Raw genomic sequence first — 26,972 nt, forward strand, 5'->3', positions numbered from 1 at the left:
CCTGGGAGGAGTCAAGGTCCCTTCCCTCTTGTTGCTGGGCTTGTCTATGTGATTTGTATTGGCCAATGAGGCTAGCAGGTTTGAGAGGAGCAAGGGCTTGAAATGTACAGTGGAGCTTTCCCTTGGTGCTTTCTCTCTTTTCTTTGAAAAGAACATGTGTTAGGTAGCCACTGGTTCATGGAAGATGTAACAGATGTGGACCCAATCCAAAGTTTGGGGTAGTTTCATTGGAGCCCAGCCTATATCAGCTAAGTCCAATCCATAGATGAGTGAGCAAGAAATAAATGCTTATTGTTATAAACCACTGAAATGGCAAGAGCTTTTTTTGTTGTTGTTATGCAGCATTGTTGTGGCAATAGCTGACTGATACATGGGTGGAAGGTATACTCATGAGGAACATTATAATTTAAAGTCCTTATTGGACTATGTTTATGGCTGGTACATGAATGTATTAGCAAAATCTAGTGTTAAGTCCTGGCCAATAAATACTTGGTGAATGTATTTAGACATGGTGGCTTGTCTATCATGCAGGTCTATATGTCACATACAAATATTCTTTTAATAGTTCTTCTAAGCAGTGTGTCCTCAAATAATGAGAACACAGTCAACCAAATCTGATGCAACAGTCATCAAGATCAACAACTGCATCCTTACCATTTCTCTGAGAACATTTTTATGACATGTTCTAAAGACACGCTGAAGAAAATTGATGTGCTAGCCACACACTATGTTAATATTTTAGACCCTATTTTATTGTTGTTGTTAAAGAAGATTTCAAATGAACAAATTTTAAAATAAAAAAAGAAGTTATCAGTGGCAATAAACAGGCCTGTTAATAGTATACCGATGGAATAAAGATAATGAAAGTGGCTCATTTGACTACGAACGTTCTCATAAAAGCCTTGATTAGTTACGAGGTAATCGTGAAAGATGATGAGTTAGATCAAAGAAAGAAAAGTAGTTTCTCCAGTTTAGCAGCTGTGGAATCTTTTGGTAATTGCTGGAATATTCCTTTTTTGTAAACTTACAGCTTGCTTTTTTTAGGTCACAGTAGAATGCTCGATCTGAAAAATGTATTTTAACTTTCTCTTATTTATAACTTTCTTTCTTCCTCTGTGTAACTCTAAATTATAGCTGAGAAGGACAGCACCTGGATTTAAAGTGAGAGGAAAAACTCTACAGGAAAAAAGCAAAAATAGGCTGCATTTAAAATATTTGGCTTTTATGCTTTGGTTATTAATTAAAGTGTGATTTTTTTTCCCCCAAAGGTACCCATCTGAAGTGCCCACAAAAATTGGGTGCCTATGGGTCCACAAGCAAGTGCAGTTTCACAGTGTTTATAGGGGAGATGTTAAATTATACCTTGCCTGGTTTGACCACAGCGTGAGATTTTAAAGCATAAATACGATCAAAAAGCAGAGTGGCTTCAGAAATGGAGAAACAGCACATTCCATTCTCCCAGGACCTTTTCCGCCTCTCAGCCAGACGGCTGCCCCCACTCTTTCCCTCCAGACACAATATCCCACTCCCCATGCTATCCCCAGCCTGGAAGGAAAGGGCACCATCCATTTGCAGAAGGAAATGGCCAAAGTAATAAAACTTACTGGGGTGGATAATTTCTCACAGAGACGGCCAATCAGCACCCGGCTCCAATCTGGCCTCCTCCTCCCTCGCCCCAGCCCTTGGCAAGGGAAAACAACCCAGACCCTCTGGAGGGAACTTGGCCTCCCCGCCAGAGCAACGACAGACAGGGCTGCCATCTTGGAGTACTTTGCTTGTGCGCGCCTTCTGCTTTGTTTCTCTCACGGTTGTGTGTGTAGATGTGTGGGTCTTCTTGACTTTTCATTCTGTTTGAGAGTCAAAAACGTTATTGTTTCACCTGAAAGTATCACAAGAACATGATTTAAAAAGCAAACAACACAAATGTAAACGATGAAGAGCAAATGCCTGCCCCTCTTCGCCCTGCCCCTGCCTTTTCCTAATTCTCTTTTAGATTTCTTTCTGAACAGCAGAAGTTTTTGGGGGGAGAAAAAAGGAAGTGTGTGTGTAAGCGCACGCGCGCATGCACACGCCTGGGAGAGAAAGAGTCCTGATGTTGTCTTGCCATTCTTTGATTTTTACCCAAAGAACTTAAACATACATTTGTGTGTGTATCTATCTCACATACATACTTGCCCCTGCCCCCAGCAGCTGCTGTGTAGAAGCCTAAGACAAGTGCTGGCTAAAATCTTTTAGGTTAAGATCATTCCAAAGACAATTCCAGTATAACCAAATGAGGACGGCTGGTGTCCAACCAGTCACAGCCTGTGCCATCCCTGATTTAGGACAGTTTGCTAATGATTAACTCAAATAGAGGATGGAGATGGGGTCATATAATAAGAAAACAAACAAAATCCCCTCCTTTCATTTATGGTTGGATAACACATTCATATATATTTAGGATGACTTCATTGGCAGGGAAAAGTCTCTTGGGCCTTACATTTTCAAATTCATTATAAAGGTTTGTGGAATGTTTTTCTGAGAACAGAAACCTTTCCTCAAGGAGTTATTTTTCCTAGAATAATTGGAGGCTTTCTACTAGGCAAACAATGATGTCAGTGCAAATGCTTTAGTTCTCTCCTTTCCCATCCGAATTGGATTGTTTTTTTTTTAATTTCTTGTTTGACTGTCTTTTAAAAAGATTGAAAAACTTGCTCACTAAGAGAATAATGATTAACAAAATCTGTGAATTGCAATTTCACTTGCTAATCAATACCTCAAAATAAAATCTTAGTCTGTGACTAATGACCCAGGAGTTAATCATTTTAGAAGAATTTTTGAAATCTTTAAGGCTTTTTCCTTCCTCTCCCCATATCATCTACATTTTCTCAGCTTACACCTTCTATTTGAAGACCTGCGCTAGGGGTCTCTGCAGGCAGCTTTCCGTGGGAATGTCCTCCTGTGCTTTCCATGGCAGTACAGGACACTGGTCAAGGACTGTGGGCTCCCAAACAGCCTGGCCTCACTTGAGACTATACTACCCGTATGACTTAGACGAACTTTTCTAATTTTGCCAAGCCTCAATTTCCTAAACTGTAAAATTGGGGTAAAATTTGGAATTTTAGTATGAAGCCGATAGGGTGGTTGTAAAGATTAAGTGAGAAGATGTAAGCAAGCTTCTTCTTAACATAGTTCTATGCCACAATAGGCCTCAATGAAAGGGAGTTTAAAAATAAAATAGACAACAATTTAAAATTTTCAAAAAAATCCCCAAACAAAACTAAAAAAAGTCCCCCAATGATGTCACCTTGGATAAATCGAGTTAATTTGTTTTTCTCCAGATCTCCCTATGTCTTAAATTCCAAGACATTGAGTATGAAAGCGTGTATTTCCACAGCATGTTCTATCTACACCAGCTGGGAGTAAGCGGCAATCTGGGTATGGCCGTGACAGCATGCCGCTGTACAGATGTCTGCTCTGGAGGAAAGCGGTCAAGAGGAGTTGTGTGGATCATAGAGAGATTAGACCACATACGGTAGGGAAAAAGAGGTACTCGTTGCTGCATTACAGTTGGATGGCACCAAGAACAAGACCAGCCATTCCACACTGGAGTTTGCATATGGGTGTGTGGAGAGGTAGCACTCAAGGTCAAAGAGATTACTGACTACTTGCTTCAAAATTCCCAGGATTCAAGTGTATATGCCAGAGTTATGGCATATATTCAATCAGTCCCTTTCATATGCATTTTTTCTAGAATTGGGGCATTCATTCATTCATCCAATAAAGAGTCGATACACTTTTTAAAATTTACTGTGGGCTGAGCTGAGTAGCCCCACTCTCAAGGCTAGTGAGAGAAACTGATAATCCCAATAAGAGTAGTATGGATATTTTGGGAGCCTTTGAAGGGCATTGATCCCCTAGTGGAGAGGGGGGTGGCTGGTGTTTTGGCTAGGAGATGATTCTAAAAGGATGAGTTGGGGTCAGCCAGGTTAAAGGGAAGAAGGGGAGGCAGTGGGGGAGGAGGACGAGATGGGCAAAGACAGAAATGGTGGAGAGATTGATGGGCAGCTTCAGATGGACACAAGGGTGAAGGAGGGACTTGAGTGAATGGCAAGAATTTGAGAGTACCAGAGGTTGGGGCAGGCAGTCAGAAAGGAGACAGAGGAGGGGACAGTGGCCCTTAACTGAAGGAAAACGCCCACATTCTCTGACTAAAGGAGTGCCTGCTTCATGCAGAGCTGAACTCTGATACATTGTCATTGATTTCACTGTGATTGGAAAAGGGATTTTCCTCTGCAGACCAGGAGGAAAATATTTATTTAAAACTTCCCTGAATGAAAAGCAAATAGATAAAAAAAGGAAACAGAGTAATGAATTTTAGAGTTAAATACCTATTAATACTCTATACAGAGGAAGATAATAACTTCAAATTAGTTTTTCTGTTTCATCCATCCTGAAGATGGATTTGTTTTGTGCGCATGTGGCAGTTGGCTGAAGACATTTTCCATTTTCTACAAAATTCCAAGTGTTTCAAAAACTTGTGTATATACAAGGTAGGGGTATTATTCATATGATCAAATATTTGATTTCTTGTGAGGTTAACACTTTTCACATTTTTATTTCCCTCTTTTATGAATTGTCAGATTTGTCTTCTGATAAAAGGCGTTTCACAAAACACCTTCCAGCTAAAAACATAAATGTCTAGGATCAAGAGAATTCAAGATCTGATGTAGGCTGGATGAATTGGGGAAGTAGGGAAAAAACATAACTGAGACAGAAAAAGGTGAACGGAAATATAAACTCTCTTGTGTGAAAGGGACTTCAGTATTTACTTATCTAACCAATATGAAATGAATGAATCTGTTATGTGGTTTCCTTGAGGAATATTCTCTAACATTGCTTTGATCACTTTTAGAGATAGGGGCCACCCAGCCTCTTGAGGCTGTCTAGTCCATCTTGGGTAAACTCTGATCTCCAAAAATATCTGTGTGTGTAAGGATAAAAAATTTTTAACATATAAAACTAACCACTACTACTTAGGAGAGCTTCCTCTGTGCCACTATGTTTCTAAGAGCCGTACATACGTGAAATCATTCAATGCTCAGACATATTAGGAAATGATTATTATCATCTACTTTTTACATATGGAGGCAATTGAAACACAGAGAGGATGGATAAATTTATCAGTCACACAGTTAGAAAGTAATTGAGGTGGGCATAGAAACTCAAAATGCTCTCTTTCGAGTCCATGCTTTCAACCAATCAGTGCCATCCTTTCACTACATGAATGGCCCCAATCTTTCCTCACCTTTGGATTGGTCAGATCTGTTTTGCCAGTCTGTTTGTATAGACTTTTGTGATGCAGAATCAAGAATGATAAATGGTATAGAATAAAAAATCTATGTTTAGTTTATGGGTAGTAGAAAGACATTGCTGGAAGACGTGGCACAAACCAACATAGTATGAGAAAAGTTGGGAGAAAAGGGAAATTTTATGAAGCATCACTGGAGACTTTCTATGCTTTGTGGCATTGAAGGAATATTTGCTTTATTTTGATATGACATTTTGTTCGATAGACTATGTTCTTTTCACTGCCACACCATCTGACACTGAACCACATGGGGAATGGATTTCATAGGGTTGTGTGTATACACCAAATCTTCATTCCTGTAAACTTTTGCTAGAGCCCTCTGACTCACAATCTTTCAAGTATTTGAAGATGCTTGCCATATTAGCCTTAGTTTTTCTCATTTCTTAGTTAAATATTTCTAACTCTATCAATTATTTCTTTTCCTTTAAACATTAGAGGAATATTGCTACAATAAACATATTAAAACTGTGCAACTGGATAAGGTTTGACATATTATATACGTGCTGTGGTGGTTTGAAGCTGTATGTGCCCCAGAAAAACATGTTCTTAAATTTAATCCATTCCTGGGGGTGTGACTCCATTGTGAGTAGGATCATTTGGTTTGATGACGTTATATCAGTTAAGGTGTGTGTGGTCCAGCCCAATCACGAAAGGGCTTAATCATAATATCACTGGAGTCCATTATAAGTGGATGAACCCAGACATGAAAAAGAGAGGGGGAAGCCAAAAGTTGAAACCAAAGGGGGAGACCAAGATATCCTGCTATGTGCCTTGTCCTGTGACAGAGGAGCCAAGGATCACAAGGAACAAGTTCCAAAATGCTGGTCTTTGGGAAGAAAGCATTGTGTTAATAATGTCTTGATTTGGACTTTCTTTTAGTCTCAAAATTGTAACTCTTAGCAGTTCATGGGAATGAAGATTTGGGTCATACACACACATGTGTAACCCCACGAAATCCATTCTGCATGTGGTCCAGTCTCAGAATGGTGTGGCAGTGAAAAGAACACAGTCCATCCAACAAAACATCACATCAGAATAAAGCAATTGTTTAAGCTGACCTATTTCATGGTATTTGCTTGAGCAGACTAGGAAACTAAAACAGGTTTTGGTACCAGGAGAGTAGGGTTTTGCTATTGCAAATACCAAAAATGTGGAAATGGCTTTGGAATTGGCTAATGGGTAGAGGCTGCGAGAATTGTAAGGGGTGTGATAGAAAAGGCCTAGATTGCTCTGAAGAGACTGTTGGTAGAAAAATGGACATTAAAGGTACTTCTGATGAGGCCTTAGACAGAAATGATCAATGTGCTATTGGAAACTGGAAGAAGGGTGATCATCACGTAAAAGTGGCAGAGAACTTGGCAAAATTGAGTACTAATGTCAGATGGGAGGTAAAACTTGACAGCGATGGACTAGGGCATTTAGCGGAGAAGATTTCCAGTCTAAATGTGGAAAGTGTAGCCTGCTTGCTCCTTGCTACTTATAGTAAAATGTGAAAGGAAATGGATAAGGTAAGAACTGAACCTGGGCACAAAGAAACCAGAACTTGATGGTTCAGAAAATTCTGAGCTTCTAGCAGATAAGTTCCCAGAGAATAGTGCTCCATGTGAGGGTTTAACTGAACATGGAACTAGTCAGCCATTTCAGTGCAAGTCAAGATTGGAAATGCAGTGGAAAGTTCCTTTGTCTGGTGGTTTGGACACCTTTGTACTACATGTTAAACCAAAACAATTTTTGCATAATTTGTATGAACAGAACTATGGACTAAAAGGGACAGAGAAGGGACAAATTGAAGCAAAGAATCCGTGGAAACTGAGGTCTGGACTGAAGACATCTTGTGCCAAGAGAGTTGACCCACCCATGGGTTTGGAAAGGGTGAATCTGCCCCAATGCTTGGAGAGGGCACGCCTGTCACCCCATTGTTCAGGTAGAGTGCTACCTTGCCAGGGCTCTGGGAGGATGGAAGCTTCACCCCAGTGTTCTGGGAGAGCATGGTCACTGGGCAAGCACTTGGAAAGGGTGGAGTTACCACGCCATCTGGACCAGAGGAAAAAATACCCGTGTATCAGGACTGGAGGGCACACATTCCATAAATGACTCAGAACTTGAAATGGAATAAAGTATATCCTGCAGGGTTTTGGAATTGTTTGGGACTCGTGACCACTGTTTTCCTTCCAATTTTTCCCAATGGGAATGGGTATGTTTATCCTATGCCTGTCCCTCTTTTGTATATCATAAGCAGAGAACTTGATCTCTAGGTTTCATAGTTTCCCAGACAGAAAGAAATTGTGTCTCAGGACAGACTATACCCATAACCAGTTTTGATGAGATGTTGCATTAAGCAATGTTTTCCGAAAAGGCTTTTGGGATATTGTGATGGAATGGATATATTTTGCATGTAGAAACTACCATGTCTTTTGGGGGTCCAGAGGGTGGAACGTGGTGGTTTTAAGCTGAACGTACCCTAGAAAAATATCTTGAATTTAGCCCCTTCCTGTGGGTGTAAGCGCTCTGTAAGTAGGACCTTTGAATGATGTTACTTCAGTTGCGGTGCTCCCCACTTCAATCTGGCTGGGGCTTGATGTTACGACTGGAGGCTTTTATAGATGGAATGATGGCAGCAGACTTGGCCCAGTGGGAGGTCCGAGTTCAAACCCCGGGCCTCCTTGACCCGTGTGCAGCTGGCCCATGCGCAGTGCCGATGCGCGCAAGGAGTGCCCTGCCACGCAGGGGTGTCCCCCGCATAGGGGAGCCCCATGTGCAAAGAGTGTGCCCCGTGAGGAGAGCCACCTGGCGTGAAAGAAAGTGCAGTCTGCCCAGGAATGGCGCCGCACACACAGAGAGCTGACTCAGCAAACAGAAACAGATTCCCATGCCGCAGACAACAGAAGTGGACAAAGAAGACGCAGCAAACAGACACAGAGAACAGACAACCAGGGTGGAGGGTGGAGGGGAGAGAAATAAAATAAATAAATAAATAAATAAATAAATAAATAAATAAATAAATAAATAAATAAATGGGATGAATTTGGACACACGCGAGAGAAAGCCACAGAGGGAGCAGCCAGAAGCTGAAACCTGCGGAAGAGAAGGGAGAGACCAGGTGAGGTGCCTTGCCAAGTGCCAAAGATCCAAGGATTGTGGACAGCCAGCCCCAGAACACCAGTGGGGAAGAAAACCACACCTTGATTTATGCTTTCTTTTAGCCTCAAAACTGTAGGTTAATAAATTCCTGTTGTTTAAGCAGACCCATTTCTTTTTTTTTAATTTCTTTTTAAATTTTTTTTATTTTTATTGATTTTGTAAAAATATTACATTAAAAAAAATATGAGGTCCCATTCAACCCCACCACCCCCATCCCACCACTCCCCCCCCAGCAACACTTACTCCCATCATCATGACACATCCATTGCATTTGGTAAGTACATCTTTGGGCACCTCTGCACCTCATGGTCAATGGTCCACATCATGGCCCATATTCTCCCCCATTCCATCCAGTGGACCCTGGGAGGATTTACAATGTCCGGTGATTGCCCCTGAAGCACCATCCAGGGCAACTCCAAGTCCCAAAGGCGCCTCCACATCTCATCTCTTCCTGCCATTCCCCATACCCATCAGCCACCATGTCCACTTTTCCCACTCCAATGCCACCTTTTCTCTGTGGACCTTGGATTGGTTGTGTCCGTTGCACCTCTATGTCAAGAGGAGGCTCAGATTCCACATGGATAGTGGATGCAATCCTCCTGCTTTCAGTTGTAGGCACTCTAGGCTCCATGGTGTGGTGGTTGTCCTTCTTCAACTCCATCTTAGCTGAGTGTGGTGAGTCCAATAAATCAGATTGTAGGAGCTGGAGTCTGTTGAGGCTTAGGGCCTGGCTATCATATTGTCAGTCCAGAGATTCAAATCCCCTAAATATATCTTAAACCCCAACACCATCTACAATTCCAGTAAAGTAGCATGAAAGTCTTATGAAAAGAGATCCCATCTGAGTCCAGTTTCATCACGCAGAAACACCAGCTCCAAAGAAGGGCCATCTGACATGGCAGTGAACCCCATCTGCCATGACCATAGAACCCGTGGGTCTCTTTAGCCCTCCAAGGAACCAATACCTGGGGATTGTATCTACTTTATCTGTCTCTTAGACTCTGCTCAGTTGTGCATAAGGGCAATCCTTCTGACAGCCTCCAGACTCTTTTTTAGAGACTCGTAGCCATATAAACTCATTTCTCCTTTCCTTTTCCCCCTTACATTAGGTCAAACAGCATTTTAAAGTCATGTTATTATATGTAGACAGGGATATTCTGCTGATGCGCATCGAACCTTCAATTCAAGGTCATTTTCCAGTTGCATCATCAGTTGGTAGTTGATAGTGATCCCTCGGTGCCAGGGAGGCTCATCCCCGGGTGTCATGTCCCACGCTGGGGGGAAGGCATTGCATTTACATACTGAGTTTGGCTTTGAGACTGGCCACATTTGAGTAACATGAAGGCTGGCAGGAGGAAATTCCCAGGCACAGTGCTGCTCTAGGCCTTGTTCTTATTTCAGGCATATAGGCTCACAAGCATAGTCATTAGTATCAGGGGCTCACTGTTGGGCCCTGATTCCTTCCCGGTCCTTGCCGCTGCACCTGGAGGACTGCCGCTGCTCCCCTAGGGACCACGACAGAGCACCCCCAGCCAGGAACCCAGTACCCCCCCAGCTGTAGTTTTTAATTGTTGCCACTATGAGTATATCCAAATATTACCATGCACCCTGGACATATGCCCTGTATAGCTCCCTGTCAGCCATATATCACCTGTCAATAGTATCCTATACCAGTATTCCTTCGCTAAGCAGACCCATTTCATGATGTTTGCTGGAGCAGCCCCAAAACTGAAACACCTGCAATACAATACCACAGTCAAGATATTGGGCATATCCATCACACCCAACAGTTTCCGCTGTGATCCTTGGTAATACCTTCTTTTTCCTAACCTTCCCCAATCCACATGGAATCACTGATCTGCTTTCTGCCATAATAGATCAGTTAGCATTTTCAGGGCCTCATATAAATAGAAACATATAATATGTACTATTTATTGCCTGGCTTCTTTCACTTAGAATAATTATTTTGAGATCTACTCATATTATTGGGTGTATCAGTAGTTTACACCTTTTTCTTGCTGAATAATTTTACATTGTATGGGTATATCACAAAATTTTAATTCATTTGTAATATTTGTAATGGACATTTGGGTTTTTCACCAGATTTTGGATATCACAAATAAAATAGTTATGACCATTCATTTCCATTCCTGGTATGGCATAAGATTTCATTTCTTTTGTGCAAAGACCTAGGATTGAATGTCTGTATTATATGATGACATGTGTTTAACTTAAAAAATAAATTCTTCCAAACTATTTCCCAAAGAGATTGCACCATTTAAACTTCCATCAGGGAAACGGACTTGGCCCAGTGGTTAGGGCATTCGTCTACCACATGGGAGGTCCGCGGTTCAAACCCCGGGCCTCCTTGACCCATGTGGAGCTGGCCCATGTGCAGTGCTGATGTGTGCAAGGAGTGCCCTGCCACGCAGGGGTGTCCCCCGCGTAGGGGAGCCCCACGTGCAAGGAGTGCACCCGTAAGGAGAGCCGCCCAGCACGAAAGAAAGTGCAGCCTGCTCAGGAATGGCGCCGCCCACACTTCCCGTGCCACTGACGACAACAGAAGCGGACAAAGAAACAAGATGCAGCAAATAGACACCGAGAACAGACAACCGGGGGAGGGGGGAATTAAATAAATAAATAAATCTTAAAAAAAACCAAACAAACAAACTTCCATCGGCATGCCATAAGGGTTGTTTAGTCTTACCAAAACTTGATAAGTCTTTTTAATTTTTTGTCATTGTAATAGGTGTTCATTGGTATTTCATTATGATTTAAATTTACATTTCCCTAATGACTAATAATGGGGAACAACTTTTCATATGCTTATTTGCTATTTGTATAACTTCCTTGAAATCAGGTAGTATTTGTCCTTCAATTTTGCTCTTCTTTTTCCGAGTTGCTTTGGCAATTTAAGTGCTTTGCATTTTCCTATGGATTTTAGAATCAGATTGTCAATGTCTGCAAAAATAGCCCTTAGAATTTTACTTGATATTGCATTGAACTCTATAGTTCAATTTGGGTAGGATTGGCATTTTAACAATATTGAGTCTTCTGACCTATGAACTGTGTATCTCTCCATTTACTCAGATCTTCTTTAATTTATCTTAACAATGTGTTGTAGTTACTCATATTTCAGTTTTGCACATCTATTTCAGATTTAATCCTAAGTAATTGTATTTTCAATATTATTTGAAATAGTATTTTTTCCCCATTTTCTAAGGAGCCATTGTAATTTTACCTAAAAAATACATGTCCTCAAAAAAAAAAAAAGTTAAAAACATGGATGTTTATTCTAGGACCCTGAGACAATCTGGATATACGGAATGGAGATGCTGCACATTATTTTGAGAATCACCCATGATTTGAATTTAAAAATCGCTACAGGCAAGGAGATTTTATTCATCACGATGTTTCCTTTTGCTTCTTCTTTTCGTTTTCTTTATCTTTTTCAATTTCAGCAACATATTTCTCAACTTCTTCAGGATCGAAAAGCTTGACGGGCTGATCTCGCCTCATGACCGCGAGCTCAATGTTTTTCCCCTGCCTGACCCACTGGCCTTGGTGACCAGCCGGACGGCCAGGCCCTCTGCTTCCATGGCTTCCTCAGTGAAGTCCCTTCTCCAGGGACTCACCACAGGCCTGGCGCCTCGGCCAATGGCACTGGCCTTCCAGGCGTGGTGTGGGCCAAAAGGGTCTGCGCGGTACAGTCCGGAAGTGCCATCAGAGTCCAAACCCACGAGGCGGGCGGAGCTGCCCAAGGGCCTGCGCAGGTTGCTCCGCGGGTAGCGCTGCCTCAGGCTGGCGGGGTCGCGGCGACAGGGGCCTCCACGCCGGCGGGTGGCGCTGTCCTTCCCGCCGCGCCCTGTCGATGGCTGCCCTGGCGTCGGCGGGGAGCCCTGCCCGGCCGCCGCACTGTCATCCAACGCGCAGCTCTTCCGTGCTGGCCTCGCATCCTTCAGTTTGGCCACTGACTTCTTCTCCACCCCAGAGCAGCAATATCTTTCCCTTGAATGCCAAGCGCGTGAGCCCTTCCCCACGGCCTCCCGCGCATGCTCCGCTTGGGAGAAGTGGCCGTCGGGAGCGAGGACGCCGATGGCGCGGTCGTAGCTCCTGGCTGGGGCAGCCGTGGCCGCCGCTGCCCCGCAAGCGCACACGCGTCGCCACGTGCTGCGCGATTCTCGACGCTGCTGGGCCCCAATAGTATTTTTTTTTTTTAAATTTAAATTTCCAATTGTTCTTTGCCAGTATTTGTAGTCTGCCACCTTGCTAAGCTCACGTACGAGGTGTGATCCAAATAGGGCCACGTTTATGGGACCAGGGGTTAGGACTTGAACATATCTTCCTCAGGGGATGAACAACTTTTAGCCCTAGTTTTTGCTGAGATGATCTTTTTTTGTTTTGTTTTTTTTCTTCCTTTTCTAGTTTGTTAATACGATGAAATAGGTTGACTGATTTTCAAATGGTAAACCAAATCGTTACCCTGTATTACCTTCCTGGGATAAGCCCCGTGTTTTCATGATGTATTACCCATTTTATATATGGTTGGATTTGATTTGCTTAAATTCGTCTTGAGGACTTTTGCATTTTTTTGTACATGAATGAAATATGTCTTGAGGGTTTTTGTCCTCATGTCTTTGGTTTTGGTATCACGGTAATGCTCACCTCATGGATTGGGATGGAAAGAATCACTACTCTTCAATTTTCAGAAAGAGTTTGTCTAGAATTGTAATTATTCCTTCCTTAAATTTTTGGAAGCGTTTTCCAGCGAAATCATGTGGGTATGGAGTTTGCTTTGTTAGAAGGCTTTCAATTTATAAATGTATTTTTTTTTAATAGAATGTAGGATTATTCTGATTACCTACTCTTTCTTCCTTTCAAGGAATTTTTCCATTTCATCTAAGTTGTCAAATTGAATGGCAAATTTGTTCATAATATTCTTCCATTTTCCTTGTAATATCTGTAGCATCAGCAGTGATATTACCTCTGTCATTCCTGATATTGGTAATTTGTGTCTTCTCTCATTTATCTGAACATTCTGGCTAGAGGTTAATCATTTTTATAGGTTTTCTTAAACCTATAAACTCTATTCTTTTTGTTTTCTAAATTTCACTGAACTCTGCTGTGATCCTCATTATTTTTCTTCTGCCTACTTTTTGTTCTAATTTGCTCTTATTTTCCATGTTGAGGTGTGAGCCTACTTTTTATGTGAAGGAATAGATGGTAAATATTTTAGGTTTTGTGGGCCATATTTTTTTTTTGTCCCAACTACTCAACTCTGTCACTGTAGCACATAAATTGTCATAGAAAACAAAACAAAACAAATAAAAACACTTTATTTATGAAAGTGGGCAGTGATCTTGATTTGGTTTAAGGGCTATGGTTTTCCAAGCCCTATACTAGTTTCTTATGACTAAAGCTGAGTTCATTGTTTTGAGACCTTTTTTTTTTTTTAAAAATGTAATATTTTAGTGCTATAGATTTACTTATAATAACTGCTTTAGTGGCATCCCACTAATTTTGATTTGTCGTCTTCTCATTTTCATTCAGTTTAAAATGCTTTTTAATTTCCCCTTTGGGTTCTTAGTTGATCTATAGGTTATAAAGAAGTGTGGTATTTAGTTTTCAAAGATTGCTCTGTAATTGATTTCTAATTTACTTCCTCTGTGGTCAGAGATTACACTTTCCATAATTTAAATCCTTTTAAGTTTATTGAGACTAAATTTATAAATGATCTTTGTGCACTTTATTGTCTTTATTTATTTTTTTAATGTTACATTAAAAAAAATGAGGTTCCTATATACCCCCACCCCCCTCACCCTACTCCTCCCATATCAACAATCATGAGACATTCATTGCATTTTGTGAATACATTTTTGAGCACTGCTGCACCACGTGGATAATGGTTTACATTATAGTAATGTAATGTTTACATTATAGTCCACCCAGTAGACCATGGCAGGACATACAATGTCCAGCAACTGTCCCTACCATACGACCCAGGACAACTCCAAGGCTTGAAAATGCCCCACATCATATCTCTTCTTCCCTCTCTCTACCCTCAGCAGCTACCATGGCCACTTTCTCCACATCAATGCTACAATTTCTTCCATTACTAATTATCTTCATGCACTTTAAAACAATGTGTATTCTGCTGTTGTTGAATGGACTGTTTGACAAATGTCAAATAGGTCAGTTTGATTGACAGAGTTGTTCAAGTATTCTACATCCTTGTTAATTTTCTGTCTACTTGTTCTATCAAATACAGGGGTATATTTAAATCTCCTTCTGTAATTGTAGATTTATCTATTTTACTAATTGTAGGCAGCATATAGTTAGAAATTGTTTTTTCATAAAATCTGACAATACCTTTTAATTGTGATGTTTAGAAAATTTACATTTCATGTAATTATTATTAATGTAATTATTTCTCTGATTGGATTTAAGTCTGTTATCTTGCTATTTGTTTTCTATTTGGATCTCTTGTCCTCTTTTTGGCCTTTTTCTGTATTGATTATTTCATTTCATTTTATTTTATTTTTTGGATTATTAATTATAACTATATGTTTTGTTATTTTAATGGTTGGTTAATGATTTATGGTATATAGTTCAACTTACTTCGGTCTACCTTTAGTGACTTTATAGCATTTCATATATGTATGAGGATCTTACAGATAGCATACTGCTATTCCTTCCCTCCTGACTTTTTTGCTGTTGTTGTCATGCATTTTGCCTTTACATGTATTCTAAATCCACACACCATTGTTGTTTTTACTTAAACATTCAATTGTCTTTTAAATAAATTTAAATAATAAGAACAAAATCATATAGTTAAACCATTTCAGGTACTCTTCATTTTTTGTGTGTAAATCTATATTTCCATCTGGTATTGTTTTCTTTCTGCCTGAAGGAGTTCCTTTAACATTTACTATAGTGCAGGCCTGTTTTATGATGAATTCTTTCAATTTTCTTATGTTTGAAAAAGACTTTATTTCACGTTTTTTAAAAATATAAAACTATTTTTTGCTGGGTGTAGAATTCTAGGTTGAGTGTTTTCTTTTAATACTTTAAAGATGTGGATCTGTTGTCTTCTTGCTTGTCTTGTTTCTAGTGAGAAATCTCTCAACTTTATCTTTGTTCTCACAGATGTGAGATGTCTTTTTCTCTTGCTGCTTTTAAGATTTTCTCTTAATAATTAATTGGTTTTGAGTAATTTGATTATTATGTGCCTTAATATAATTTTCTTCATTTTTCTTTTATTTGGGTTTGTTGGCATTCTTAAATCTGTGGGTTTATTGTTTATATCAAATTACCTTTTCAGCCTTTACTACTTCAAATATTTTTGTCCTGGTTCCTTTGGGACTCCAAATATATATAAATTAGTTCATGTGAAATTGTCCCATGACTCACTGATGCTTTTTTGTTTTTAAACTCCTCTTCTCTATGCTTCATTTTGGATATTTTCTATTGCAATTTCTACAAGATTGCCAACTTTTTCTTCTGCAATACCTGCACTGTTGTTAATCCCATCCACTGCAATTTTTATCTTAGACATTATAGTTTTCATTCCTAGAAGTCTTATTTGCAATTTCTTTATATCATCAATGCCTCTATGCAATATTTGAATATATTGAATGCACATGTTTTACATACATAATGCATATATAATGACTGCTTTAATGTCCTTGCCTGTTAATCCTAACTTCTGCATCAGTTCTAGGTCTGTTTCAATAGATTTTCCCCTTCATGTTGTGTTATATTTTCCTCCTTTTTTTGCATGTCTAGTAATCTTTGCTAGAATGCTAGACATTGTCATCTTATTTGCTGTGTGCTGCATATTTTTGAATTCCTAAAATTATTATTGTTTTCCTTTTGAAATGCAATTAAATTACTTGGAAACAGTTTCTATCTTTTTGGTCTTGTTTTTAAGATTGTTAGTCAGAACCAGAGTAGCATTTATTCTGAAGCTAATTATTCTCTACCACTGAATCTCCACCCTCTAAGTCTATCCAATCCCTGTGAATTATGAAGTTTCCTAATCTGACTTGTGGGAACAGGCACTATTTTCAATCCAGTATTTTCTGGGAACTGTTGGCTCTAATCCTTTCAGATGATTCTTTCCCAAACACAAGTAGTTCCCTCACATGCATATTCTGATTAGTACTCTGCTGAACACTAAAGGGCGTATCTGCAGATCTCCAGATTTTTCTCTCTCTTTACCACTCTCTTTTCCAGTACTCTTTTCTTTGAAGTCTAGCTACCTTGGTCTTCTTGGGCTCTAGCTCAACATGTGAGGTCTACCAATTTCCATCTTACTTCCTCTCCATGCATCAATACCTGATATCCCTCTCAAGACACTAACCTGGAAGATTCTAGATTTCACCTTGTTTATTTTCCTTTTCTTAGGGCTCACCATCCTTTGTTGCCTGATATCAAGTGTCTTGAAACCATTGTTTCATATATTTTGTTCAGTGTTGGTTTTTTTTTTTGTGTGTGTGTTTGTTGTTTTGTTTTAAGATAGGGAAGTCTTAGGAAAGTCTGTCCCTTTTACTCTATCTTGGTCAGAACAGAATTTTCTGTTATTTCTTATTCATCACTTACATGCTCTGTAATTCTCTAATTTGCCTAATACCTTTTCAAATATATTATCTATATCAGAAGATATTCCAGGTAAATTTTGAAAAGTACAGAAGAAAGTAGAACTGTCCTTATTAAGTCTATTCTTGAAACTTCTATAGTTGCAGCATAAGAAGGCTTTCCTTTTTATCAACCTCATTACCTGTGGCTTCTCAGTGTATAAGCAAACAAGTAAAATTCCCAACTATTCATTTCTTGTATGGCTATAAGCAATGCCTCCTATCTTGTTTTATGCAGTTTTTCATAATTTTTCTTTCCACCTACAGGAATTTTAATTTTTAAGATTGAATTTAATTTGATTAGATTCCAACCAGGACTCACTGATTCACTGTGGGGGAACAGACCTTAGGAATACATAGAATTCATGACTAGAGGAAGTAGAGAGAAAATTAGATGATTACAAACAGGCCTAAGGAAAGGTAAACCAAGTGGATGAATTAGATAAAAAATATAGTGGTTTAATCAGAAAATAAAAGGTAAAACAAAAGCTTCTGACCATTTAAGACATTGAGGATGTGAATACCCCAAAGAGCCTAAGGAAATGCTTTGCTCTTGGTCTGGTTTGTGGAACTGTAATGTACTGGTCTGCAGAATCTTAAATAAGGACCTAGAGAGCCTATGGCTAAAAGTGAAATGATGAAAGGAATTGCTAAAAGAACCTTTGATGTTTTGGACCTGTACCAGGAATTGAGTAAATGTGAAGAATGTAGTTGAGATTCTCTGCAGCTTGTCCATGACAACTGTCTCAGTTTTATCCAACTGAAAAAAATAATTTGTATATTTGAAGCTACTGTCTGTGATTGGTGGCAGGAGACACAGTAAGATCCTTGTGAGGAGGGAGTGGAGAGTGGATGAGACCCATATAAGAGGAGGCAGCACCATTCTTTTCTTATTTAATTTGGACAATATCAGTGCAAATTTGACCCATGAACCAACAATAAAAAGTAGAGAGACTTGCCTAAGTGATGGTAGAGGGCTTTCTTGGGACTGCTTGGTCATTTGGGGCAAGCTCTTTACCACTGTTAGAGAGATTCAGTTTTATTATAGCTACATCTGAGAAATTCATGTTCAGGGAATAAAGATGGATGGAGTGCTCTGGGAAAAAATGGGTCTTTCCTTTTTTTAGATGTTGTCGCATTCCTTCTCATTCTTGCTTTTCTAAATCACTTCTTGTAATTTTTATTTCTTCATATCCTTGCCCAATATTTTAAATTCTTCATTAATTTTCTTTTCCTTTCCTTTTAAAATTTATTCTTTAATATAATGAAGTGTAAATTTGATGTTTGTTACCCATACTGTTCACCCCCTCCTAATCATTCTCTACTTGCCAACCTTGTAGACAATGTCTCCCCACCTCCCCGCCACTGAGATGAGATGGTTTCCTTGTCTGCTCATTGTTTCTGCTCATTGTCTGCTTGTTGTTTTTGTTTGTTGTCTGTCTGTCTGTTTGTTTTACTCATTGTCTGCTTGTTGTCTCTTTGTTTATCTTCTTTAAGAGGCACGGGGAAATGAATCTGGGCCCTCCCATGTGGGAGGTGGGTGCTCAACTGTTTGAGCCACATCTGCTCCCCGGACAATGTCTTAATAGTAGCAAAGAGGAGTTTGGACAGAGAGTAGAGGTAATAAGGCTGTGGACCAATCTATGCTCTCTGCAATGACCAATGTACCTCTCCTGAAATGAAGACATTCCTGTAGTGATCAGTGAGATGGGGCCAATGGAAATAATAGTAAATAGGGGGTGGGAGAAGGGTGGTTGTACTTGCTGCAGTGAAGATTCCTCTTCTTGCTCACCAGACAGAAATATGAGATCACAAGTGATAACCCAGTCAGGGTCTGCCCCACCTTTGAGAAAATTACTACCCACATGCACACAGCAAACTCCTCCCACTGTTCTCCTTGGCTAAAATAAACACAAATGGAAAATCTGTGATATTCTTACCAAGTACAAAATCTAACAGAATTTGAATTTAATTCAACCCATATCTATTGCACTCCTACTGTACACAGGCACTGTAAGGAATGATTGAGTTGCATAAGCCATGACCCTTACTTTTTAGGAACTGTACTGTATACATTCTTAGTATACTGGGGGTGGCAAAAGAAACATCCTAAGGATCATAAGAAGGGCAAATGGGGGCCTAGAGGAGTGAGAAGTTATTTCTTGCCAGAAGATTAATGGGGGCTCCATTGAGTATTGGAATTTCATCTGGTTCCTGAGCAAAGGTTGATGAAGGGAGTGTTAAAGAAAAACGTAGAGATAAGAATTTGCCAAGGAAGTTTGTAAAGGGAGTGGTAGGGCGACAGTGGAATTGATAAGACATTTCAGGCCACTGTATGAAGGGTCCTGGGATCTGCACTAAGCCTGCAGGTCTGTATTCTATAGGCAAAGGCTATCATTGATGGGACCTCAGATAGGAGCAGTGATTGATCCAAGTTCTGCACATAGATAAATACATTGGCAGCTGGGTAGGGATGGAATGGATAGACCCAACAGGAAAGGGGAGAAGGAATGAGAACCAGTCTTAGCAAGGAGTGGCCGCAGAGCACAGTGGGTATGAGTGAAACTATGGAAGCTGGATGGCCAGCCTTTGAATCCTGGACGTAAGAGCCATGACTTGGGGCAAGTGACTAGATTTCACTAAACCTAAATTTCCTTAGTAAATCAAGGATCCTAATAGTACTTGTTTCATAGGACTGGGGGTTCAATGAATCACTACATTTAAAGCACTTAGATGTGTGTCTAGCAAATAGTAAGCACTTAATAATGTTATATATTATTAGTAAGGCAGTGGTAAGAAGCACTGATAAGGAGTGGGTTTGAAAGTAATTGTACTATATAATTATGTCATTATTTATGTTGGAGTTATTTTCAGCTATTTGCCTATTAAACATAATTTTGTCACTTAGTAGGCAAAGCAAGAAATCAAGTTGTTATCACAGCTCTTATTACATTTCACTTATTTCTTGCAACTGATATCTTCTGGAATCTGTCTCAGAATCTTAGATAATATACTAGGTTGCTCTGACATATATTCATTTTTGAAAGCAGCTTGAAAATGTAATAAGAGTCATTTGAGTTATGTGGTTAGTGTTAGTTGTAATAGATGTTTCATCCATCCGTAGATGGCAGTACCACCAATTCCTACTCTGTTTTCCTTGCCTCCCCCTCTCCTTAAATCATTGCCCTAAAGCAGAGGGAGCTCCTTTTCCAGAGGTGTCCCCGCAGAAGCAGGTGCACGTCTGGGAAGGCGTCTCCTCCCCTGCCCCTGTGCTCCTTCATGCTCCTCTGGGTCTTGGGAAAGAGGCACAATGCAGAACCTCGGCTGAGACAGAACAAAGAACAACTCTCTTTGTTTTGGATAAGGAAAAAGGGAAAATAGGGGGAGATAAGCAATTCTCTTTACTGTTTCCTGTGTAGTTGGAGTTGGAAGTGGACTTATCTGTGGCCTAGACCACGCCAAAAATGTGAAGGTCCCGATAAGGGGGACATCAGCAGTCACCATCTAACTGTAAAATTTTTAATCTTGATTTGCTTTGGGGTTTAATAATAATAGTATTCAAGACCTAAGAGGGAAGCAATGGGTGAGCATTGGTGGGATGGCAAAGGCCACCTGCGAGTAGTCAAAGCTCTTCTAGGGGAAAGGCTGAGATGAGCCATGTTTGGGGGTTCATGGCTAATCGGCTCTTTCCCTAGGTACCCTGTTACCCTTCTGTTTCAGGGGCCCCGCCCAGAGTGGATACTGGGCACTCTTTTCACCCCTCTGATAATGGTTCAGTTTGAGCTTAGCGCTCACCATAAAGTCACTCTCTACTTGAGGGAATCAATGGTAGTGGCAAAAGAAACCCTCGTATTTAAGGCATTTTTTTGGTGCTGCTATTTTCTCAACTCTGGCTACCTACCCAGCATCAGAAGGAGACTAACTCACACTCAGTCATTAAAAAATAAATGCGGGTAAAGATGTACTGGCAAGGAAATCTGCTCATGAAATATCGTTAAGTGTGAAAATCACGTTACAAGCATTATGTCCAGAATGATCCCTACTGAGAGCCAAAGTGGATCAACCACACACTCACCACACGTGTGCACAGGGTAGTGCAACTGAGTTTCACTGTAGTTACCTCTGGTGTGGGAATGGGGGGGGTTTTGTATAGATAGGTGGGGGGGCGAGTGTAGGGGGTATGTATTTATCTTTAAAATTTTCTATCAGTGAAAGTCATTGTAATTTTCAAAATGAGAATGACAATAAAAACTCTACAGCAGTTAAGTTGCAATGCTTCCTAAATTCTTTTCTTCCAAGCCAGTTTACGGAAATATGAAGGTAATCTGGGAACTAATACAGTTCTCGTTTCCCTTTTGGTTTCTGCTGTGGTCTCTGCTGTGTTTTTGAGTTTTTTTTTGCACAGAAAGCATGGAATAGCATCTTCTCTTCTCCCAAAAGATGCTGGAGTGTGAGTGATGGAATCAATCCCCAAAATGAGGGGAAATGGTGGAAGATCCTCCTTCTACACCCCTACATGCCCATCTGCTTCCTGTACCATGTTCCAACCCTCACCTGGTATTCCTTTAGCAAGACTCAAAAAATGGGCTGAACATTGACCACTTGGAAAAAGATCCCATTCTCTACCAAGATCTGATGCTCTCAACGGAACCCTTGTGGTTTGTGTGTTAGGAGAGGAGATGTTGCATGAATCCATCCTCATGGTGTCTCATGCTCTACTCAGTCATGTCCTCATGTTAGGTCAGCTTCCTGGCCCTGCCTGGACTTCCTATGACCAGAAGCCTGGGCACTGGCCCTGACAACTCTGTTCGTTGAGCTGACTTTCAAACTGACAAAGAAAGTAGCAGTTGCACTTACTCAAGAGAAGATGAGGAAACCTCAGGCTGGTCACTGTGTTTGCTCATCAACTGACACGATTTGGGCCCCTTCTAAAGACGGAAAGAACAGCAAACCACGGAATAAACAACAGCAGCAAGGAGCTGGAGGAAGCAAGAAAATCCTGGCCGGGGTGAAATGAAGTGTGGGAAACTCTTTCTAGAATTTCACTGACTGACCGTTGATAAAATAACAGAAGTCTCCATTCCCCTTCTGGGCCCCCCTTATTCACAATCTGAATGTGAAGAGTAAGGAATCCAAGGTGCCTAAGCTTTCCCTGTGATGACGGTGTGTGACCTTGTCTGAAGAACTCTGTGCTATCACCTCTGAGGAGGTGACGTGGAGCCAACAGGCCTCTTTTCCATTCTGGCTGTTTGTTTTCCTGGAAGTCTGTGACATCCATTTTCTATCTCCTCTTCCTCAACACCCTCACCAGCTGGGGTGCTCCCTTCCTCCTTCTCTTGAGGGGGCTCATTTCCATGTCAGACGCCTCTCTGGAAAGAAAGGCCCTTCTCTTCCACTCCCTGCCCTGTTTGTGCCTTAACTCACCTTAACTCCATCCTGCCCAGTCCTGTCTCACAACTGCCATAGCAAGGAGCAGAACCTGACCTAGAAGTCAAAAACACAGGGAAAAAAATCCCCAACAGCCTTGCCTGTGAAGGAGAAGAGCAATTTAATTGCCCTTGAGTACATCAAGAAAGAGTGATTACTATCTCTGACAGTAAATCTAGAAATAAGAATCACCTTTCAGCGAAGCTGTTATTTTCCTTAGGAAAAATGGAAAAGCAAAAAAGATTACACACCAGGAGATAAACCCATTGCAGGCTAATTGAGAAGAAGTTATCTGGGAGGGGTGAGTGTAGTTTAACTTGTCTAGTATTTGCAGAATGTCTCCTGATAAACTCATCCAGCACAACTAAAAAGGAATTTACCTGGACACAAAGAAAGCCCTTATAGTCCATGTTTTTCCTCTTCTGGGGTTAGGGGTGCTTGAACGGCATGACTTCCCCTGTGCTTCTGGCAGACAGTGGAAACCCAAATCTGTTTATTGCCTGTAAATCACCTAGACCTGAAGGCATTTTGGATAGGGTTAATTTAGAAGTAGTTCTCTGGGATTTTGATCCGTGTTGATTGGACCCAAGTAAGACTTTCTTCTGATGGCATCAAAAGCCCAAGGAGGCTCCTGAACTGAACAGCCACCCAGGAGAAACTCAAGCTCATTAGCTCTCACCTGGTGCTGGAGTAGACACCTGCTATGTGTTGATTGTGTTCCCCTGGTCCAGTGGATGTGAATTGATTTGGAAATAGGGTCTTTGGTGATCTGATTAGTTAAGATGAGGCCAAACTGGATTAGGGTGGGTCCCAATCGAATATGACTGTTGCCCCTCTAAGGAGAGGAATTTGGGCACCAGTGGAAGACAGAGGCTGGAGAGATGGCCCCGTAACAGAGGCAGGGGTGAGGTACGCTGCCACCAGCCTCGAGCATCAGGATGGGCATCCAGGAAGTCAGGGCCCAGGGGTGGAACAGAATCTTATCTTTACTAGGAAGCAGGCCCTGCACACCCTGGGTTCCAGGCCTCTAATCTCCAGAGCTACAAGACAAGCAGTGCTGTTGTTTAAGCCAGCTTGTCCACGGTGCTTTGTCATGGCAGCCCCAGCAAGCTCAGCTCACACCCCATTGGGCTTCTGATGACAACAGGCCCTCTGGGTGCCCAAGGCCTGATTTCTTGTTTCCTGCTTCTCTCTACGATGTCAGGGCTCACCCCCGCTCCCACCTGTAAACTGGCCTGGGGGTTATAGGAAAGACCTACTCTTTTCTTGTCCTAGAGAGTTCACAAAGCAATCCTTTTGTCTGGAATGTTCTTCCCTCACTTTGCACCTGAGTAACCTCTACCTGGCTAACTCTTAAGTCCAACTAACTCTTGAGCCTTCAAAAACTCTGTGAGATCTTCCTCCTATATAATGTCACAACTGGCAGGATGAACAAATAAGATAGTGATGAAGAAATAAAAGCTTCAGAGAACCTCCTAAGTCATTGCCTCTTAGCACCCTTTTTAATGTCTTACTTAGAGGCATTAATGACCTCTTCTTTTATTTTTGGAAATACCCGTGTCACTCTAAAACCAGAAGAAGGACCTAAGAACTAAAAGTAAGGAGGCTATATCAGCAGAACTTCTAAGCCCCATACATAAGTCAGCTAAGGAAATGCAAGAAGTAGTTCCTTCTAGAAAGGTCAGCCTAGGACATATATTCCCAAAGATGTCTGGGAATCTATTAATACAAATGTGCACAAAACTTCGGTTCTCAGACAGTCTACAGTAGTGGAATAAGGCACTTTTGTTAGTTTTCTGTTGCTATGTAACAAATTAATGCAAATTCAGCAGCTTAAAATAATACCTATTTATCAGCTCATAGTTCTGTGGTTTAAAAGCATTGGCATGGCTCAACTGTGTTCTCTGATCAGGATGTCACATTCAAGGTGCCGGCTGAGCTGGGCTCTTATTTGGCTGAGCTGAGCTCTTATTTGGAGGTGTGGGGGCCTCTGTCAAGCTTGCTCAGTGTTTTGCAGTTTTAGAATTGAAGTCCTAGCTTCCTTGCTGGCTGTTAGCCCAGGGCTGCTTTCAGCATCTTCTACCTGCCTCCCTCCATCCTCAAAGCCAACCACAGAGAATCCACCTTGCATAGAAGCCTGCTCACACTTCAGATCTCTCTCACCTGGAATAGACTGCTCTTTTAAGAGCTTTCCTGATTACGTGAGGCCCACCAACCATAAGGTCCCTTATTTAAAGTCAACTGAAGCATATACGGTGACCGAATAATGACAGTGAATGACCACAGTCAAGAGGAAGGGCTGTGAGTCATTTTAGGATTATGCTTACCACTGCACTCAATGAGAAAGTATAAAGCAGAGTGAGGTAAGTTCCACTTGAAGGGCAGTAAGTGGTACACTGATGCACAGTAGAGAGAGCACCTTGTTCTGTGATATTGTATACTTGGGATATGGTAAACAATCAATATTTGATTGATGTGGGAAATACTTATTAACCTAAGGGCACAGTGCATGTATTTAATTGTATTAATCAGAATAAGTTTTATTAGTCAAATAAGAAAACACCTTTGATCTCCACTGTGGATATTTTGATTGCCAAGTTTCTGGGTAAGGGGATGAATTCTTCTGGTAGCACCGAGGGAGGGCTTGGGGGAGGTAAAGGGTTCTGCATATCAGGCACTTTGAGCCATTTGGGGGGAGATGTCTGAAGCCCTCAGTCCTGGGTGAAGCCCATCTGGAGCCAAAGGAGGTGGCCAGGTGCCAGAGACAAGGACATAAGCTCAGGCACAAGGGGCCTTCGGTGGACTGAGGCTTTCCTACTTCCTGAGGAACCTTGTAGAGTGTGCTTACTCGTGCGGGTCCTGAGTTCCCCCTGAAAGTGTCGATGCTTTCCCTAGTTGGTGCGCTGGTAACTGGCAGCCAGTGAGTCAGACGAGCCCAGACTGGCGCTAAGTCCTGGACACCTGGGCAGTTTCTCCCAGGGTCCAGTAAGAAATTGAGTTGTGGTGACTGGAGGTGGCTCTCAGAGTCAGTTAACAATAAAAATTACAATGGGGGTGCCTCCTGGTTACAGAACGCCTTCATTTGAAGCCATTTTAGAGCTTTTATGGACAGATCTATGTAGAGCTGCTCTCATTCCTGTTTCTCAAATGGAAATAAACAGAGGTATTCTGAAAGGAAGTGACTTACTCAAGGTCTTGGTAAATCAGTTGAAGGGCAGGAAAGCCAGTGCAATATCCTCAAAGAGTTTTTTAAATTTCTAAAATGGAGATAATGAAGCTATGTCAATATTCTGAATTGGTACCTGCATTTCTAATTTGGATATTCATTTTTTACATTTAATTAGAATTCTCCCATTGCTCTCAAATTCTTCAGTGTCGCTGAAGTTCCAGGCATGTCTTGTGCAGAAAATCTGAGTGTTTTATAAAGCAGGTTAGCTGAGGAAGAATCACATAAAGCCTGACTGAGGATTTATGTTTGGAGATTTTAGGTTTTAGCATTTTTATTTAATTGCTAAATACACAACTGAGATTTTAATCTTCAGATTGTTCACAGGCCGGTTGAGCCTGAAAACCAGCAGGGTTGCGGCCAACTCTGACTCTCCAGTTCTCATGCCTGCCCTGTACAACTAACAAAACGATGATGATGCAGAAATCTCATCCCCAAAGCAAGAAGTATCTCCAGCTGCAAGCAAAAGAATCTTTCCTCTGCCCCATAATAGCCAATGCCCCTCTCAGCCTGAAGCAGTCAGAGCAGACATCGCCCCAAATCCCTCAAGACTGAGCAATGAACAAAAATAAGGGGGAAGCGTAACCATGGGCCAAAGCAGATGTAGTGTTATTGTAGTTATTATCATGTGTTAATGGAGTAACTTATAACATTGATATAACAAAAATAAATATACAACTGAATTATTTGACTAAAGTGACCAGTCTGATTATTTCAACGTTTTGCAAGATGCATTATGAACTTCCTCTGATGTCCTTGGGAAAGAATAGTCAAGGCATTATTGCTTCTTCTATAAAGTCCCATCCTAAGCACAGTAGAGTAGCTTTAGAAACCCTTGGCCACTGCTCACTACACTCTCAGCTGTTAAAGGGGAAGTCAGAAAGACATATAAGTAAGGTGGGATAAGGGCCACATAACTCAAGGAAATACAGGTGTAATCCTAATGACATTTCAGTTCACTGCAGTTGAAGCTCTAATAAAGCAAAAGGTAAGGGACTGTAAGTTACATCTTGTTATGTTGGAGAGAGGGGTGAATGCACTGGAGGCCTGGAAGTCTACAGCTTTTATCTGGTAACATGGACTTGACGAGGTTTTCCTTACCTTAACAGCGATAGCTAATTCCACTGGAATATCACTGGTGTGGCTTGGAGATGTTTGGATAAGGCGAATCCCATCATGACAGGATCATTTT

The 26,972-nt window shown here is 41.1% G+C and overlaps 1 pseudogene; it reads right to left on the minus strand.

The window, feature by feature from the left end:
* Positions 1 to 11,896: 11,896 nt before the first annotated feature.
* LOC101424909 (proteasome subunit alpha type-7 pseudogene) lies at positions 11,897 to 14,566 on the minus strand (annotated as a pseudogene).
* Between the last annotated feature and the right edge of the window lie 12,406 nt (positions 14,567 to 26,972).

This window comes from Dasypus novemcinctus, chromosome 11, assembly GCF_030445035.2.
Source record: "Dasypus novemcinctus isolate mDasNov1 chromosome 11, mDasNov1.1.hap2, whole genome shotgun sequence".
NCBI classification, from domain to species: domain Eukaryota; kingdom Metazoa; phylum Chordata; class Mammalia; order Cingulata; family Dasypodidae; genus Dasypus; species Dasypus novemcinctus.